The sequence below is a fragment of the Panthera onca genome, chromosome C1, assembly GCF_046562875.1.
Source record: "Panthera onca isolate mPanOnc1 chromosome C1, mPanOnc1 haplotype 2, whole genome shotgun sequence".
NCBI classification, from domain to species: Eukaryota; Metazoa; Chordata; class Mammalia; order Carnivora; family Felidae; genus Panthera; species Panthera onca.
Genome location: NC_138346.1, coordinates 46945125 through 46964686, shown reverse-complemented (window position 1 = coordinate 46964686; position 19562 = coordinate 46945125). Strand labels below are relative to the sequence as shown.

At 34.3% G+C, this 19562-nt stretch overlaps 1 pseudogene; it reads left to right on the top strand.

Moving 5' to 3' along the window:
- Positions 1-1884: 1884 nt before the first annotated feature.
- LOC132671485 (large ribosomal subunit protein uL1 pseudogene) lies at positions 1885-2533 on the top strand (annotated as a pseudogene).
- The last annotated feature ends 17029 nt before the right edge of the window (positions 2534-19562 follow it).

The window sequence follows — 19562 nt, the reverse complement described above, 5'->3', positions numbered from 1 at the left end:
CTATCTTCCCATTTGTTCATGTTATCTTCAATTTCTTTCATCGGTGTTTTTGTAGTATAGGTCTTTCACCTCCCTGGGTAAGTTTATTTCTAGGTATTTTATTATTTTTATTGAAACTTTTAAATGGGATTTTCTTAATTTCTCTTTTTGCTACTTCATTATTAATGTATAGATATGTAGCAGATTTCTCTATATTGATTTTATATCCTGCAACTTTGCTGAATTCACTGATCAGGCTAGTAGTTTTTTGGTGGAGCACCTAAATACATAAAGCAATTATTAAGAAATTGACAGTAATACAATAATAGCAGGGGACTTTAACACCCCATTTACATCAATGAATTATTGTCCTTACGGAAAATCAACAAGGAAACAGCGGAATTGAGTGACACATTAGACTAGATGGACCAAACAGATATATTCAGAACATTCCATTCAAAAGCAGTGGATTATACATTATTTTCAAGCATACATGAAACATTCTCCATAATGGATCATGTGTTGGGCCACAAAACAAGTCTCAGTAAATTCAAAATCACTGAAATAGTATTATGCATCTTTTCTAACCACAATGGTACAAAACTAGAAATGAATCACAAGAAAAAATCTAGAAAGAACCTAAATACAGGGAGGCTAAATAACATGCCACTAAAGAATGAGTGGGTCTAACCAATAAATCAAAGAGGAAATTTAAAAATACACAGAGAAAAGTGAAAATGAAAACAGTGTTCCAAAATCTTTGGGATGCAGCAAAAGTGGTTTTAAGAAGGAAGTCTTAGCCATACAGACCTACCTCAAGAAACAAGAAAAATCTCAAGTAAGCAACCTAACCTTACACCTGAAGGGGCTAGAGAAAGAAAAACAAAGTCCAACGCCAGTAGGAGGAAGGGAATAGTAAAGCTCAGAGATTTTTTTCAGTCTCTAAATGAAAACAAAACAAAACAACAATAGAATAGAACAATGAAACCAGGAGTTGGTTCTTGAAAAGATAAACAAAATTGATAATTTTTTGAAAAAGTTTATTTATTTTGAGAGAGAGAGCATGCCTGCAACCAAGGGAGGAGCAAAGAAAGAGAGAGAAAGAATACCAAGCAGGCTCCACACTACCAGTGCTTTGACCATGAGATCATGACCTGAAGTGAAATCAAGAGTTATACACTTAATTGACTGAGCCACCCAGGCACCCCCAAATTGATAAACTTTTAACCAGACACAGAAAGAAGAAAAGAGAGAGGGCTCGAATAAGCAAAACCAGAAATGAAGGAGCAAATCTCAAAAACAGATATGTCAAAGCAAAATAACAACTGACACCGCAAATATACAAGGGATTGCAAGAGAATATTAGGAAAAATCATGTGCCAACAAATTGGACAACCTAGAAGAAATGGAAACATATAACTTGCCAAAACTGAATCTAGAAGAAATAGAAAGTTTGAACAGACAAGTTGCTGGCAATGAAATTGAATCAGTAATCAAAAAAAATCTTAACAAATGAGCCTAGGACCAAATGGCTTTACAGTTAAATTCTATCAAAAATTTTTAAAAGGCTTAACATCAGGGTACCTGGCTGGCTCAATCTGTAAAGCATGTGACTTTTAATCTCAGGGTTGTGAGTTCAAGCCCCGCATTGGGTGTGGAGCCTACTTAAAATAAAAATGAAAAAAAAAAAAAAAAAAAGAGTTAATGCCTATTTTTTTTCTCAAACTGCTCCAAAATATAGAAGAGGAAGGAAAGTTTTCAGATTGAGTCTATGAGGCCATCATTACCCTGATACCAAAACCAGATAGAGACACTACAAAGATACTAAATTGACTATCTCTGATGAGCATAGATGCAAAAAATTCTCAACAAATCTCTTTTCCAGTTATTTTAGCTCCAGTCACTATGTCCAGCAAAGTCTCCCATGACACTGTCTACATGGTGGTGTGGGAAGTCCTTTATGGGAACTAGTGAAAGTGCTGGAAGTTTTTGGAGATGATCGAGCTGAAGATTAGCCAGAAGAACTAGGGCAAATGTTTCTCAGGCATGCATCATCAAGCTTAAGTCCACTCCCTGCCCAAATTATCCATATGTATTCTGGGGGGCCTGCAGCACTGTGATGAGGCCAAGTCTGTGGCTTGGCCTTGGTCCATGTGGATAATGTCCCCTGTAGACATTGAGGTGTTGAAGAAACTCAACAAGAGTAAGAAATTGGTCAAGAAGCTGTCCAAGAAATATGATGCCTTTTTGGCTTCAGAATCTCTGTTCAAGCAGATACCCCTGATCCTGGGCCCAGGCTTTAATGAGGCTGGCAAATTCCTTCCTTGCTGCCCTACAATGAGAAAATGGTGGCCCATGTCAAAGCGAAGTCCATGATCAAATTCAAGAGGAAGAAGAAGTGTTGTGTTGGGCAGTGGCCATTGGCCACATGAAGATGATAGATAATGAGCTTATGTACAACATCCACTTAGCTGTCAATATCCTAGTATCATTGCTTAAGAAGTATTGGCAGCATGCCCTGGCTTTATACATTTTAAGAGTGCCTCTTTACTAAGGCGCAGCTTAATAAATCCTAGTGCTACCAATTAAAAAAAAATCTGCAACAAAATATTAGCAAACCGAATCCAACAATACGTTAAAAAACATAATTCACCATGGTCAAGTGCGATTTTTTCCAGGGATGCATAGGTGGTTCAGTATTTGCAAATCAACCAACATGGTACATCACATTCACTAGAGAAAGGGTAAAAACTATATGATCATCTCAATACATGCAGAAAAGGCATGTGACAAAGTACAACATCCATTCATGATAAAAACTCTCAACAAAGTAGGTTTAGAGAGACCTAATATAATATGTTGAGAGACCTCAACATAATAAAGGCTATATATGAAAAATCCACAGCTAACATTTTACTCAACAGTGAAAAACAGACGGAGCACCTGGGTGGCTCAGTCACTTAAGTGCCTGACTTCGGTTCAGGTGATGATCTCGTGGTCTCTGAGGTGGAGACCCGCATTGGGCTCTGTCCTGACAGCTCAGAGCCTGGAGCCTACTTCTGATTCCGTGGGTCTCCCTCTCTCTCTGCCCCTCTGTTTCTCTCTCTCTCTCTCTTAAAAATAAGTGAACATTAAAAAAATTTAAAAAAACCCTGAGATCTTTTTCTCTGAGCTCAGGAATAAGACAAGGATGTCCACTGTCACCACTTTTATTCAACATAGTACTGGAAGTCTTAGCCACAGCAATCAGACATGAAAACACACACACACACACACACACACACACACACACACACAAACACCCAAATTGTATGTAAGAAGTAAAACTTTCATTATTTACAGTAGATATGGTACTATATATTATTTTAATGTGATGTGGTGTTATGTTGAAGAGAGGGAGCATTTTAGAATCTTTTCATTAAATCTCAGTTTTGGGGCATCTGGGTGGCTCAGTTGGTTAAGTGTTCAACTTAGCCTCAGGTCATGATCTCATGGTGTGTGGTTCAAGCCCCGCGTTGGGCTCTGTACTGACCACTCAGAGCCTGGAGCTTGCTTCAGGTTCTGTGTCTCCCTCTCTCTCTGCTCCTCCCCTGCTCATCCTCTCTCTCTCTCTCTCTCTCTCAAAGTAAATGTTTAAAAAAATTAAAAAAACAATTATCAGTCTTCTGGTGGGCCTGTGCTTTGCAGATGTTACCTTCAAAGTGTTTCTCAACTGGCATAGCTTTTTTTCCTCCCGGGTTTCTATTCTCCTCCCTGGATATAGAATTCTAATTAATTTACTTAAAATCATCACCCCTGTTAACTGTGTTTTTTTTTTTCCCCTTTGTAGGTGTGACATGAAGGCTAGAGGGCTTAGAATTAGAGGAATTCTATTCCCTCAGTTGTGATAAGGCTCTAGCAAAGACTTTTCTCCTGAAAAGTAGGCTTTGTTATGGAGAGGGTTTAGATTTCTTCTCTTCTCTGCCATAGCTGTGAAGAGATCTTTGAGATCTCCTTCACTGTGAGAACCTGGTGGGGTTCTGGAAGGGGCAGTCCAGAAATATGTGTATTTCCCCTAAGGCTGCAGTCTTCAAAAGTTTGTCACTTTGTCACTCACTCTAGCTTTCATAAGATTACTGCAATTCATAAAAATTAGTATTTAAGTGTTCGTACCAGTTTCTGCTCTAAATAAGTAGGTCTTGGCTATGTCTCTTTGGATCCAACTGCCTTTCCAGATTTAAAGTGATAGTTTGCCCTATGATCTTAGTTCTCTGATGGGTTCAAGGAACGTTATTAATTTTTCTGTTTTTCAACTTTCTTATTGCAAGTAACTGTTTCTAAGTACTTTATTTTTCAAAGTTGAAAACGGATGTAATCTCATCTATTTATAAAATTTTCATTGTTATACTTTTCATACTAGTTATTACCATCTTGTTCTTTGGAACTTCTTGATCTTAATTCGTATTACTAACACTTAATTCATATTACTAATTACTAAATCTTCCCCTTCATTGAGAGTGGTTATTATTCTTTCTTTTTGAATGTTTATTCATTTTGAGAGAAAGAGAGAGAGACAGAGACAGAGCAAGGAGGGGAGGAGCAGAGAGATTGGGAAAGAGAGAGAATCCCAGCACAGGGCTTCCCACGATCCCTAAGATCATGACCTGAGCCGAAATCAAGAGTCAGACCCTTAACTGACTGAGCCACCCATCCACCCGAGAGTGGTTATTATTCTTGAGCTCTCTACACTGTTTACTCTCTTTTTTACAGTATAAACATTTCTGTTTTATTGTCACATTCCATAGCAGTGATATAAAACAGATGTGTAAACTTTTTGTCTAGGAACTTATTCTCCCTTGATACATCACTTAAGATGAAAGTGGGTAGGTTTCTCAGGAGAGAATACTGCCCATACTGTGATTTGTACCCTGCCTGTGAGAAAAGTCGAAGGTTATGACCTGAGGGAAGAATGCTGTAGATAGTGAAGTACTCACGTTACTACCACACTAGGTTGCACTTTTGTCCTTCAGGAACTCTGCAAATCCACTCTCAGAATACTCTCTTAAACTTCAAAAGGTTTAGACTTCGAATGTGGACTATAGCAGTCCAAGGTGATAATCTCCTTTGACTTGAATCTCCTGGCCTTGGGAATACAAGGATGGAAGAAAGAAGTTAGGAGTTTTCGAATTTATCTGGTCTACTTGTATCATACTCCCTGGCCAGATTTTCATGCTGTCTTGATGTTATTCCAACAAAACCTGGGTGACTTGGCTATAATAACTGGTTTTTGTTATATAGTGGCAAAAGGTCAAACAAGAATATGCCCAAGGTAATGTGGAGAGAAAAATACAAAATGCACAAACACTGCATTCAAAATAGCCCCAGACTGTAGTGCTGTCTGCTTTAGACTGCATTTTCTTCCTTGCCAGAATGGTTTCTCAGAGTTTAGTGTGAGTTTTTTAGAATGCTTTGCTCTCTCTCTTTTTCTTTTGTTTTGTTTCCAGAGTTAAGCTTGGGGTAGGAAGTCAACAACATTTATATCCACATTTATTTCTTGTGCCAATATAAATTTATTGAAACGTAAACTGGATGCTTTGCCTAGACCGTCCCAAAATGGAACTTTGCTACCAATATGAATTGCTTATTAGAATTTTGCTACCTAAATAAAATCTTAAATAACACAGTTGTATATAGTAAGGAGAAATTGGTTTATTGAAACAGTTGTTTTCTGAAAAGGCAAGTAATCTGTTCATGACTTTCTCAAATATTATCTATGGACATTTTTTGCAATAATTTTAGGAAGTGAGAGAATATAAAATGATGATAGTAATTTTAAAAACCACCATGAAAGAATCTTGCCTTCATGTAATGTAGCATTTTAAATCTAAATTTATTCTGTTCCATTGATCTATGTCTCTGTTTTGCTGCTAATACCATACTGTCTTGATCTCTAAAGCTTTATAATATAACTCGAAGTCTGGAATTGTGATGCCTCCAGTTTTGCTTTTCAAGATCACTTTAGCTATTTGGGGTGTTTGTGGTTCTATACAAATTTTAGGGTTGTTTTAGCTCTGTGAAAAATGCTGGTGGCATTTTGATAGAGATTGCATTAAATGTGTAGATTGCTTTGGGTAGTACAGACGTTTTAACAAAATTTGTTATTCCAATTCATGAGCAGGGAATGTTTTCCCATTTCTCTGTGTCATCTTCAAATTCTTTCATAAGTGTTTTATAGTTTTTAGAGTACAGATATTTATCTCTTTGGTTAGGTTTATTCCTAAGTATCTTAAGAATTTTTAGTGCAATTGTAAATGGGACTGATTCCTTGATTTCTTTTTCTGCTGTTTCATTAATGGTGTATAGAGATGCAAGAGATTTCTGTACATTGATTTTGTATCCTGTGATTTTACTAAATAGAAAACCCAGAAATGGACCCATAACTATATGGTCAACTCATCTTTGACAAAACAGGAATATCCAGTGGAAAAAAGACAGTCTCTTCAGCAAATGGTGTTGGGAAGACTGGACAACAATAATGCAAAAGAATGAAACTGGACCACTGTCTTACACCATACACAAAAATGAATTCAAAATGGGTGAAAGACCTAATTTTAAGATGGGAAATCGTAAAAATTCTAGAGGAGAGCCCTGGCAGCAACCTCTTTGACATGGGTTGAAGCAACTTCTTACTAGATATGTCTCCTGAGACAAAGGAAACTAAAGGAAAAATAAACTACTGGGACATCATCAAAACAAAAAGCATCTGCACAGTGAAGGAAACAATCAGCAAAATTAAAAGGCAACCTTTGGAATGGGAGAAGACATTTGCAAGTGGCATATCTGATAAAGGGTTAGTATGCAAAATATATAAAGAAGTTATCAAACTCAGCACCCAAAAAATAAATAATCCAGTTAAAAATGGGCAGAAAGGAGGATACCTGAGTGGCTCAGTCAGTTAATTGTCCAACTCCTGGTTTGGGCTCAGGTCATGATCTCACGGTTCGTGAGATCAAGCCCCACATTGGGCTCTGCACTAATAGTGTGGAGTCTGCTTGGGATTCTCTGTCTTCCTCTCTCTTTGCCCCTTCCCCACTCATGCTTTCTCTCTCACATGCAAAATAAATAAATAAACATTAAAAAAATGTAAAAAATAATGGGTAGAAAGGGGCACCTGGATGGCTCAGTTAGTTAAGTGTCCAGCTCTTGATTTTGGAAAAAATGGGCAGAAGACATGAATAGACATTTTTCCAAAGAAGGCATAGAAGTGGCCAACAGATGACAAGATTGTCAACATCAGGGAAATGCAAATCAAAACTATAATGAGATATCACCTTAAAACTGCCAGCTTGGCTAAAATTAACAACATAAGAAACAACAGATTTAGTGAGGAGGCAGAGAAAGGGGAACCCTCTTGCTGTTGGTAGGAATGAAAACTGGTGCAGCCATTCTGAAAAAAACAGTATGAAGGTTCTTCAAAAAGTTAAAAATAGAACTACCCTATGACCCAGCAATTGCACTACTAGGTATTTGATCAAAGATACAAAAATACTGATTCAAATGGATTCATGCACCCTGATATTTATAGTAGCATGACCAACAATGGCCAAGTGATGGAAAGAACCCAAATGTCCATGGACTGATGAGTGGATAAAGAACATGTGGTATATATATACAATGGAATATTACTCAGTCATCAAAAATGAAATCTTGCCATTTGCCATGACGTGGATGGAGCTGGAGAGTATTATGCTAAGTGAAATGAGAGACAAATACCATGTGATTTCACTCATGTGGAATTTAAGAAACAAAACTTATGAAAACTTATCTCACACCTATTTCTCAGAGAAAGCAAGTTCATAAAATAAATCCACTGCTAATTTTCCCTAATGATTCTTTGTCAGGCTCACTACTATAAGTCAATATATTCGAGCACAGCTCTTATAGATGATCTTATAAAGTCAAAGACCTGTGGAAGATTGAACTATTATATAACATTTTTCAGGCACTGTTAGTTCTAACAGTTCTAACAGTTCTAACAGTTAATTTTCATAATTCAAAGAAAGATATATACTGAGGAGAAAAGAATAATACCAGTTTATTAGCAAAATATTTTTAGTAATTTCTGCATCCAACGTGGGGTTTGAACTCATGACCCCAAGATCAAGAGTCACATGCTCTACTGACTGAACCAGCTAAGCACTCCTATCAGCAAATGTTTTAAAGTGATTTTATATAATTTAATTTTCATATCAATATAAAATAATTTAACCAAAAAGAAGGCTACAGTACTGCACATACAAAAGATATATTGTGGATTTAGACTCATATCTTTTATCTCCAATTCAATTATCAATAGTTTTATTATGGTTATAATATATATTTTAATATACATTGATTATGATCTTCATTCCTTTTTTTTCCTTCCACATAAACATATATTTATTGATCTTTTACTGTCTCACAAAGCCTGGGAATTTAAAAATGAATAAGTCAAAGAATTTGAAGTCTATTAATAGAGGCAAGTAAATGAATAATGTTTAAATATATAAAAATTAATGAAAATTTGACCTTGCCATTAATCAGGCTATGTAATAGATACTGCTAAAGTTAACAGCAAGCAGTATTTCTCCCAAGTCCATATTGTAACATTAAAGTCTCATAATTATCCTCTTTATTTGAGTGACTGCTTTCTTTCCAATAATGGCCCCAACCTTTCTTCAGTACTTCTCAATCAAGATTGATGGAAACTCAATATTAAGTTTTTCTTGCATCATGACAGCAACAAACCCAGATCTGATCTGTGCAAATGTTAACCCCTCCTCAGAAACATTTATGCCAGCCTTGCCTTTACAAAAAGTCTTTCCTACTACCTCTTACCCAGAGGCTCATGGTTTCTCTGGTGAGCAATCTCCCTTGTAGCAAGTTAATAAACCTAACTTTTTGGACTACAGGTTATCCCTGATAGTTTTTATTAGATGAGTTTTATTAATATTGAAATGAAAATGCTTATAAAACACTAGACTTTTTAGCTATGTAATAACATGATTTCTATCTTATATTTTTAACCCTTTTAATATTTTGTATTATAGAGAGCAAGGTTAGTAAGGGCACAAACAATACTTTGAGTGTTTTAAACTCAACTACAAGATCAAAAAGCATGTAAATGTTAGAAAAGGGAGAGCTCTTGAAATTCTCAAAAATAACTACAATAGATAAGGCAAATAACATACTCATCAGGAAATCAAAGCATCCTTTGTAGTTTATAATTCAAATACAAAGTAACTTAAAATACAAGTAACAAATTAAATGTCAAATATATGATTTTGACATGTAAGCAAAATACTTTTCACCATAAACAAAAATGTTTTTTGCTAATAAAAATATTTTATTTAATATTTAAATGTTTCACTATTTAACCAGATTTTATGAAATATTTGAATTTCAGATAATCTGGTTTCTTACATGGTTGAATAAAAAATGATAGGAGATGTGGAAATAACAGATTTGCAAATGTTTAGAATAGTAATTTTTTCTTCACAAGATTCCCATCATTTTGTGCATTTATATCCATGGTCATTCATTTTTTTTCCAGTAATCTTAGGCACTTATTATAGGTCAAGTATCATGATAAATGCTGATGATACAAATATGGACAATCATTTGATGAGCATTATATAACTTTTATAAAATATTACGTACACACAGGTGATTGAGCAAGTTTTTTGAGGCTTTGGAGAAAGGCTTTGCTACTGGATGATATATGACAATTCCTAGCTATACTACTTAAATGAAGGGAAACATTGACAATGGCAGTACTAAAAATTGCCATGTAACACATGCTTATCCTGTGGTCTGCCCTGTGTTATATAAAGAGAATTTATATGCATTGTATCACTTAATCCTCCTAAGAACACTGTGAGGTAGTTACTTTTATGATGGCCTTTTAAAAATGATGTGGATAATATTTTTATAGGTTAAATATTTGTTCAAAGTTATAAAGAGAAATGGAGTCAGGACTTTAAGTTAGCTATTCTCTAGTATGAGAGCTAGCATGCCTTTTTGAAATTTTTTTTTTTTTTCAACGTTTTTTTATTTTTTTATTTTTGGGACAGAGAGAGACAGAGCATGAACAGGGGAGGGACAGAGAGAGAGGGAGATACAGAATCGGAAACAGGCTCCAGGCTCCGAGCCATCAGCCCAGAGCCCGACGCGGGGCTCGAACTCACGGACCGTGAGATCGTGACCTGGCTGAAGTCGGACGCTTAACCGACTGCGCCACCCAGGCGCCCCGCTAGCATGCCTTTTTAATGTTAGCATCAAATTTTTTATACAGCTGATGACAACTAACTAGAAAAAGCTTCACAATGCTGCTTTTGAAAGAATGTGCTAATAGTTGTAAAAGAAGTCAGCTGCTATGCATTTCCTCCTGATCAAGGGGATAAAATCTAAAATGAGAAGAGGATTTTCTACTTGGTGCCAGAAAAGGATAAAAACAATTGCACTCAGATGTAAAGCCTGGAAAAGAGACAGCACAGGGGGATAATGAAGATGTGTTTGTGTGTTATTGGAGGGTTTCTTATGCTCTCCTAAGTGAATTATTAAACAAAACCAAAGAATAAGCTTTGCTAATTTAAAGGAAATTATTTTTCTAGGGCAGCATTTCTGCAGTTGGTTTCTCAGAATTGCATTGAAATGATGATTTGGGGTATGGGAAGAAAAAGAAGGTGAATGGTTCTCTGGCCAAATGCATTTGGAAAATATGATGCACTATTCGATATTCACAAATTCCATTAGCATATTAAAGATTCCAAGAATTTCTGTAATAGGAAAACCTATTTGACTTAAACCAGTATTTATCATCCATTCAATAATTTTTCAAAGAGTTAGTGGTATTAGTTTGCTGCAAAATGTGCTTTGGGAAATGTTGGTTTATGGATACTTAAATATGTTCAGGAATAAGAAATAAATATATAATTCAAATTCTTTTTTACATAAGGAAAAGTTTTAATTTGTTTGCAGTTTCTTAATAAAATGAAACTTTTAAAGAGAATGCTTGAATTTTACATATTTTTACATTAGGTAATAAATGCTTTTGATGAGGGCAAGAGCTCTTAAAAAAGGCATTGGTTTTAGAATAAACAAGAGTAAATGTCCTACGTTCTCTCCTGCTGAGGACAGAAGTCTTGCTATGACAACAACCTACACATATACTTGATTTATAGCCCTGAACATTACTATGCCATTTTATAATAAAAAATGGTAAATTTTATCACAAGTAAACCTATTCCAAGTGATGTAGGAAATGAAGGCTAAAGAAAAAATTAAATTTCCTTACAATATTGACAAGTCTTTGAGACAGGCAGAGTGACCTTCATCTAGGAGCTCAACTGTCTTGATGTTGATACATTGGTAAGGGCAAAAGGCAATCTTAACTTAACATTAAACTGATCTCCAGGATCCTGTAAGTGTCCTTTAACATACAACAATTGCTTTGGAAACTTCCTTTATCTCTACCCCCAAGATATATGTTAGCAATCATCCTCTGAACATATGGCCCACCGATATACATCTGAAAGTTCTCATGACTAAGGTTTTATTAGACAGTAATAAATGACATTTTCCTAACAAGAGCTAGCTTCCTCAAGGTCCTTGCTTCCAAAATTCCTTATAGATTTGTGCTGTTGCTAACCCTTTCACAATCTGAACATATATAATCAGTTACTCCTCACAATTTCAGTGCAGCTCTTGTGGCCCATGAGTCCTGTCTCCATGCTTTACTAAAACCCCTTCTTGCACTGAAGACATCTCAAGAATTCTTTCTTGACCATTCGCTCAGAATCCTAACATTTCTGTATCATTAAGTATTTGTTAGCTTTTAACAAAAATCTAGAAATTCTCAGGGGTGCCTGGGTGGCTCAGTCAGTTAAGTGTCTGACTTCGGCTCAGGTCATGAGCTCACAGTTCGTGGGTTTGAGCCCCGCGTCAGGCTCTGTGCTGACAGCTCAGATCCTGGAGCCTGCTTTGATTCTGTGTCTCCCTCTCTCTCTGACCCATCCCCACTCACGCTCTGTCTCACTCTCTCTCTCAAATAAACATTAATTTTTTTTTTTTTAAATAGAAATTCTCATTGATATGGATTTTGGATTCCAGTGCATTCCTACATTACATGGTGATTATCTTCATTAGGAACTCCTATGGAAGATAAGATTTCTCTTACAAGGTGCTTCAGGAAAAGTTTACTTTCTTTTCACTGCAGTTCACAAATGAAATGATAGTTAGATGACGTTAAGTCAGGAAAAAACAATGCATGCCTTATAAAAGCATTATTTTCAATAGTTTGAATTCAAATTTAGCTCTATCTTAGGTGAGTAGGCCTTTGTAGTATTCACTTATTTTGCCCTCACTGATAAATATGCATCATAAGATTCATGTAGGGGATTATGATTTTTAAAAAGCAGGTGATTGAATAGTCTTGGATTATTTTTGTTTTTTCTGCTTTTTTCTTTCTTTAGACTTTGGCAGCTCAATGGTTTTCTTTTTTTTAATGCTTTATTTATTTTTGAGAAAGACAGAGAGAGAGAGAGTGCGAGCTGGGGAGGGGCAGAGAGAGAGGGAGACAAAGAACCTGAAGCAGGATCCAGGCTCTGAGGTGTCAACACAGAGCCTGACATGAGGCTTGAACTCATGAACCATGAGATCATGACCCAAGTGGTAGTCAGATGCTTAACGTACTGAGCCACCCAGGCGCCCCCTCAGTGGTTTTCTTTTCAACCATGCAAATGATATGGCAGGATTTCTTGTGCCATTTGTTATTCAGATACTGTTTTTTGCTATGTAAAAATTTGGAAAACAACATAATTTCCTTCCAATTTATATATGGGGCACTGAGAAATCATTTTAGAATATGACTTTATTTAATCAAAATTACTTAGTTTAGTTACTTAAAGGGTGTTTCTGGGTGCAAACACACACACACACACACACACACACACACACCACTTACGTATATGTGTGTGTGCACATGTTATATGTTCTATAAATTATATTACATATATGTTTATATTTTATAATATGTGTAAAATATGTATATTTGTGTATGTGTATATATGCATATACGCATATATACACATATATGCAAAAAATGTTTGTGTATAAACAAATGCATACATATGCACGTATCTTGGTTTAATGTTGGTTTAGTTAACATAGAACCATATTTTGTCCATATCATGATACTCAAGCACATTGTGATGATGAACAATCTTATTTCATCATTGAACTTGTCTCAAGAGTAAGCAATTAAAAATTAACATTAAAAACTCTCACAACACTACTTCAATAAATATGAGACCAAATGTAAACCTACTATATTGTTATTATAAATTCCATTTTCATTGATGAATATTAACTCAAAATCAGTAATATATGTTTTTATAAAGTACCTCCATTTGATTTTACATTTTATTTCATATTGTTTGGGATCATGCACTATTTAAATGAAAACAAAATGAAACATTTTCAATAATTTCTAAACCAAAGGTTGTCTAGAATTTTATAAAGCCAAAAGTTCATTAAAGAATATGTAGATTTCAAGGGCACCTGGGTGGTTCAGTCAGTTAGGCGTTCACTTTTGGCTCAGGTCACGAGGTCACGGTTCCTAAATTTGAGCCCTACATCAGGCTTTCTGCTGTCAGCACAGAGCCCACTTCGGATCCTCTGTCCCCCTGTCTCTCTACCCCTCCCCTGCTCACTCTCTCTCTATCAAAATAAACTTAAAAAAAAAAAATGTAGATTTCAGTAGAACAAATTAAATTTTCTCCAGTATATTTTCTGTTAAAACTAATACGTTACACACTGAAGGGGTAAGGAAGATAAGTAATTTACTAATATCTTTGATCATTGCTACCTTTCACTGACTAGCAGTGAAATATGTTTGTGTAGAAACAAGTAAGCCATGCATAAGGAAACTCTCTCTAAAAATACATAATACCCAAAAGGTGTAGGATGTAATAAAAATTATTTCGTTTCTTATTTGTATACGTGTTTTATTTTTTATGTATTTTGGGTACATCATGTGTGTTATATATCATATATAATATGTATTTTTAAAATATCAATAATAAGGAAAAGCACAACTTGAATGAGAAAAAAACAATCAACTAATGCTAATACTATGATTAATTAAATGTTAGAATTATCTGTCAAGATTTTTAAATTATCCCTGATGCTCTCTTTATTTATGATTATTTATTGGTTCACAAATAATTATAAATTCTTTTAAAACAAATGAAAAAGAAAAATCTCAGCAAAAAAAGAAAATTACATAAAAGAAGCCAAATAGAAACTGTATAACTGAAAAGTAAAATAATAAGGAAAAAAACCTTGCTGGATGGACTCAATAGTGGAGTGGAGATAACAGAGGATAGAATAAGTGAACTTGAGGACAGGTCAACAGTTTACTGAATCTGAACAACAGAAAAATGATTAGAAGAAATGAACAGAGCCTCTGAGACTTGTAAGGTAATAATAGATTGACATTTATTATCAGCACGCCTGTAAAAGGAGTAAGAGAGTGGGGTTGAACAAATATTCAAAGAAAAAATGACTGAGGTTTTACCAAATCTGGAAAAAAGACATAAACCTATGGATTCAAGAAGTCCAGAGAAATTTGAATAGAATAAATCCAAAGAAATACCCATGAGGATGTATCCTAATTAAACTTATGAATATTAAAAACAAAGAAAACATTTTAAAAATAGCCAGAGAAAAATGACACTTGTGTTTAGAGGAACATCAATTTAAATGAGAGCATATTTCTTATCTGAAATCATAGAGGCCAAAAAGAAGTGGCACATCTCAACATTTTGCTGAAAGAAAGAACTGACAGAAATGCATCACGTATCCAGAGATTAGTCTATAGCAAGACAATGTAGAAGCAGGGAAAACGAGAGGCTGTTATGATAATGTAGGAGGTAAATGATGATAAACCTAGAAGTCAGGTTTCTAGACTAGAAAGTCTAGAGTGCTGTTGCTTTTACTCTGAATCAAGTTTTATATACTCATTTGTTAGAATTCATTAGGGAATAGACATAAATTTGTATCTATTATTAACATTTTAACTGTAAACACATAATTAAGGAAAAATCAGAATAGAAGTAGTGACAAAAATATGTGACATATATTTAAAAACAAGAACATAATTTAAGATTAAAAGGATTTTCCTAGAAGCCTAAATAATGGCACAGGAAAGAAGTCATTAGAGGTTATTCAACCAAAATTAGGAGTAATCATGCCAAAATTGGAGCTAGTAGAAAATACTCTAAATCTCATATATTTAGGGAAGGCAGTGCTGAAACTGAGATTTTTTTTCCTAACCAGTGTAAAAAAATAAAATTTGAATTAGCAGTCACTTTCTATTTACCTGCAAGGAAAAATGTATTGATATTTAGTGATCTCATCATTTGAAAGAATTAAAGACTGAATTCATGAATTGATTTTTCTTCTGTAAATTTATAGAGAAACATAAGCTCCATGTGGATACAGCAGTCTAAAATACTATCGGGATTGTGTATGATTTAGTTTAAAGATGAAAAAGAAATCATTTGATTCCATTTTTTATTTTTTATTTTTTTTATTTTTTAATTGTTTTTAACGTTTATTTTTGAGACAGAGAGAGACAGGGCATGAATGGGGGAGGGTCAGAGAGAGGGAGACACAGAATCTGAAACAGGCTCCAGGCTCTGAGCTGTCAGCACAGTGCCCGACGCGGAGCTTGAACTCACGGACCGCGAGATCATGACCTGAGCTGAAGTGGCCGCTTAACCGACTGAGCCACCCAGGCGCCCCTGATTCCATTTTTTAAATGAGTAATATGTACTTGCACCTTACGTGGTTAAGCTAATTTTGCAAAACATCCCTGCTTTAATTCATCAGTTTAAGCTCTTAATTTCTGCCTTTGACTTTTCTAAGATGATATACATATATTCTGAGTTTTTAGAATTAAAAAATTATAATGATTGGGGGAAGAATTACATATGTAGATCATACAATTATACTATCCTGATGGGTGGGAGTGAGACTTAACCTTCATTTACAGAGAAGACAGTAAGGAAAACTGTATAGACTATTTCCTTAGACTTTGGGGGATGAATTTTTGCAAGGATATTTATGATACAAAGTTTTTAGAAGCTCATTGTTAAGCTAACTGGTAAAAAGAATAATTAAATGTCAATCAAGCCTTTGAGTCTATTTCAAGTTATAGTCAGCAACAAGAAGAATATATCATCATTTTTTAATGATCAATATATATATATTATATATCAATTATATAGCCATCTCAAAAAAGTATTTGTAATTTGTGAAGTTTACCACATTAAAGTATCTTTATAGCATCCTGATGGAGTTTAGATGAAAATGTTATCTAAAGTAATTGAAGTGTGGGGTTCCTGGGTGGCTCAGTTGGTTAAACATCTGACTCTTGGTTTCAGTTCAGGTCACGATCTCATGGTTTGTGGGTTTATGTCAGGCTCCACACCTACAGGGCAGAGCCTGCTTAGGATTCTCTCTCTCCCTCTCCCTCTCTGCCCCTCCCCTGCTCATTCTCTCTTTCTCTGTCTCTCTTTCTAAATAAGTAAACTTTAAAAAAATAAAATAAATAATTGAAGTGCATTAAGAATAATTGAATTATTCAATGATACATATTTTAAAAGAAAACTATTTACTAAATATTCACATGCTTTATTCACATGATTATTTCCCTCAGTAATTTAGTTTTTTTTCTTTACTACTTTCCTGGGTTCTGAAAATCTTTAATGGGACTTTCACATTGATATGTGAGCTGGGAATTCTCTCTACCTGGAAGCCTTGAAACCACTGACTGATTACACAACAAGTTTAACACTGATGAAGAACAACCATTTTCAAGTTTGTATTTTGCTTCTTTTTGTTGCTGTAAAACACAAACTTTTTATTCAAATGAATGCCTTTTAAAAATTGCTTAGCATTTATTGGGGCACCAGGGTGGCCAGTTGATTAAGTGTCTGAATTTGGCTCAGGTCATGATCTCATGGTTCACGAGTTCAAGCCCCGCATTGGGCTCTGTGCTGATAGCTCGGATGGAGCCTGCTTCAGATTCTGTGTCTTCCTCTTTCCGTGCCCCTCCCCCTGATAGAACTCAGTCTCTCTGTCTCTCTCAAAAATGAATAAAGATATTAAAATTTTTTTAATTGCTTTGCATTTGTATATTTGAAATATATATTTCAAATACTATATATATATATATATATATATATATATATATATATATATATGTTTATATATACTATATTTACTATATATATTCCAATTGCTATGAACACATTTTGGAAGTATATATAGAAATATTTAGTTATATATGCAATTCACTAGGCATCTAACAGATTCCAATAAAGCCCTGAATTAAGATACTCTATGTTAATCCAAATTTGTTCTAAAGGATTCTCTTTTGGTTTTGGCGTTTACCAGTTCAGTATTCAAATGGGGACAGGCTAGAGTGGGTAGGGATTAGGGACTGGGATTAGGAAATAATAGTGTCCTGGTACATCAGTTGTGTATGTCACTATCTTTACTTTTTGCTTCATGTGAGATTATTTACTGAATGAAAAATAAGTTTTTCATTAATAATACAACCTAGTGTTTCATGCAACTCAATATGTCATCACACTATAGTTCTTTTAGTGCTTTTTATATAACTTTGTTTTCTCTGAGAAAATAAAAATATTTTATAAACTGATTTTTTATTATTGATTATCTTATATAAAAACTGAGTCCTAGAGTCCCAAAGTACTAAGAATAAAGAAATAATGCTCTAGACTTATTTGATAAAATGTCCACTGATATTTGTTTCATTTAATTATATTTGTTATATGTGGAAGAAAGAACATGTTGATGTGACCTTATTACGTTTATAATCCAATATGTCATCTTTTCATTCCATAGGAAAGAGTCAGAAAAATAAGGGTGAAACAAGTTAATCAGTCAGTTTGTAGTTATAAGGGCTTGAATGCTAATAGCATGTACTATATTCAGTTTTGTAGATTAATGACAAATTTGGCACTAATATTGCCCTGATGTCTAGATTTTTGTTTTATTATTGGCAATCTTGGATAAATTATTTTCTAAATCCCATATAATTTTCCCAAAAGGAGCATGCAAGCTCCATGTGCTATCCATCTTTCCTAACCTTAAAGGAATAAAGAGAAAGGTAAATTATGCTAGCTTTTAAAATAATATTCAAGAATCATCAAGTCTATTCACTTTACATTACAATGGCCTCAGCCACATGTTAAAGTGACATATTCTTACACTAGTAGATAAAGTTTTTTTCTTATGAATTTGTAGTACAATGCAGAAAATAGTCACAATGTTGCAACTGGACCTTTTACCGAATAACAGGAAACACATTAAAGGGAAACTATTAACTTTATTCTCAGAAATCAAATCACATTCTACCTTAGTTCTAGACATTTATAGGCTAAGGGTCTTTTATGGTGCTGGAATATAGGCATGCTGTCCCTCGGCATCAGTGTTTTTCAACATTAGTGCATTTTTCTTTGTCTCCTTTTCCCAAACTTTTTTATGGCAAGAGAATGACTTATGACTTTAAGTAATACACTCCAGAATGAAATGATATATTTCAATTTATATTATTCACTTTGGCATATAGATATCTAAAATACTATCAGGCACTAAAATATTAATTTGCCTGCTATTTTCTCTGAGGGGAAAATTAAGTATTAAGTCCATTGATACAAACAAATATGCTGCAAAAACTACATGTTAAAAGTAGAGGATGATCATGTCCAGTACCTTACTCAAATTCTAGATATTTTGAATGTTTTCCTCACACAGGTGAAAGTAGAACATCAAAATAGGTGTAAGAAAACAGAAATTAGATGGTAATAGCCAAAGAGACACAAAAAAAGAAATAGTGTTTTTTTATATCATTAATTACAATTTAAAAATTGTACAGTTGTACAATTAAAAAAACATTATTTGTATTTGTATTTTTAATTAAAAAAATTTTTTTAAGTGTATTTATTTTGAGAGAGACAGAGACAGCACAAGTGGGAGAGGAGTGGAGAGAGAGGGAGAGAGAGAATCCAAAGCAGACTCCTTGTTGCCATCACAGAGCCTGACATGGGCCTTGAACACACAAAACCAAGGGATCATGACCTGAGCCAAAACCAAGAGATGGACACTTAACTGACTGAGCCACACAGGTGCCGCCGCCCATTATTTGTATTTTTAAATATTGTTTTTAATAAGAAACATTTGAATGTTTTTTAATAGATTAGTTTATCATTAAATCAATTTTCTGATCAATTTTAGTGTGAATCTATTCATACATAAGGTTATTTATGCAAATATGCTTATTTTAAATATGAAGCCATCAAACAGTCTACTAGTGAAGGCCAAAGAATTGAAATTAGTTATTCTAAAGAATTTAATAATTTAAAATGTGTTTTATATTGCTCATATTTTTGAGTTTAGAGTATTGTGTTCTTATATGTGGATTTCTATTTCTATTTCGATTGCTTCTGTGACAACTTACCAAAAGTTCATTT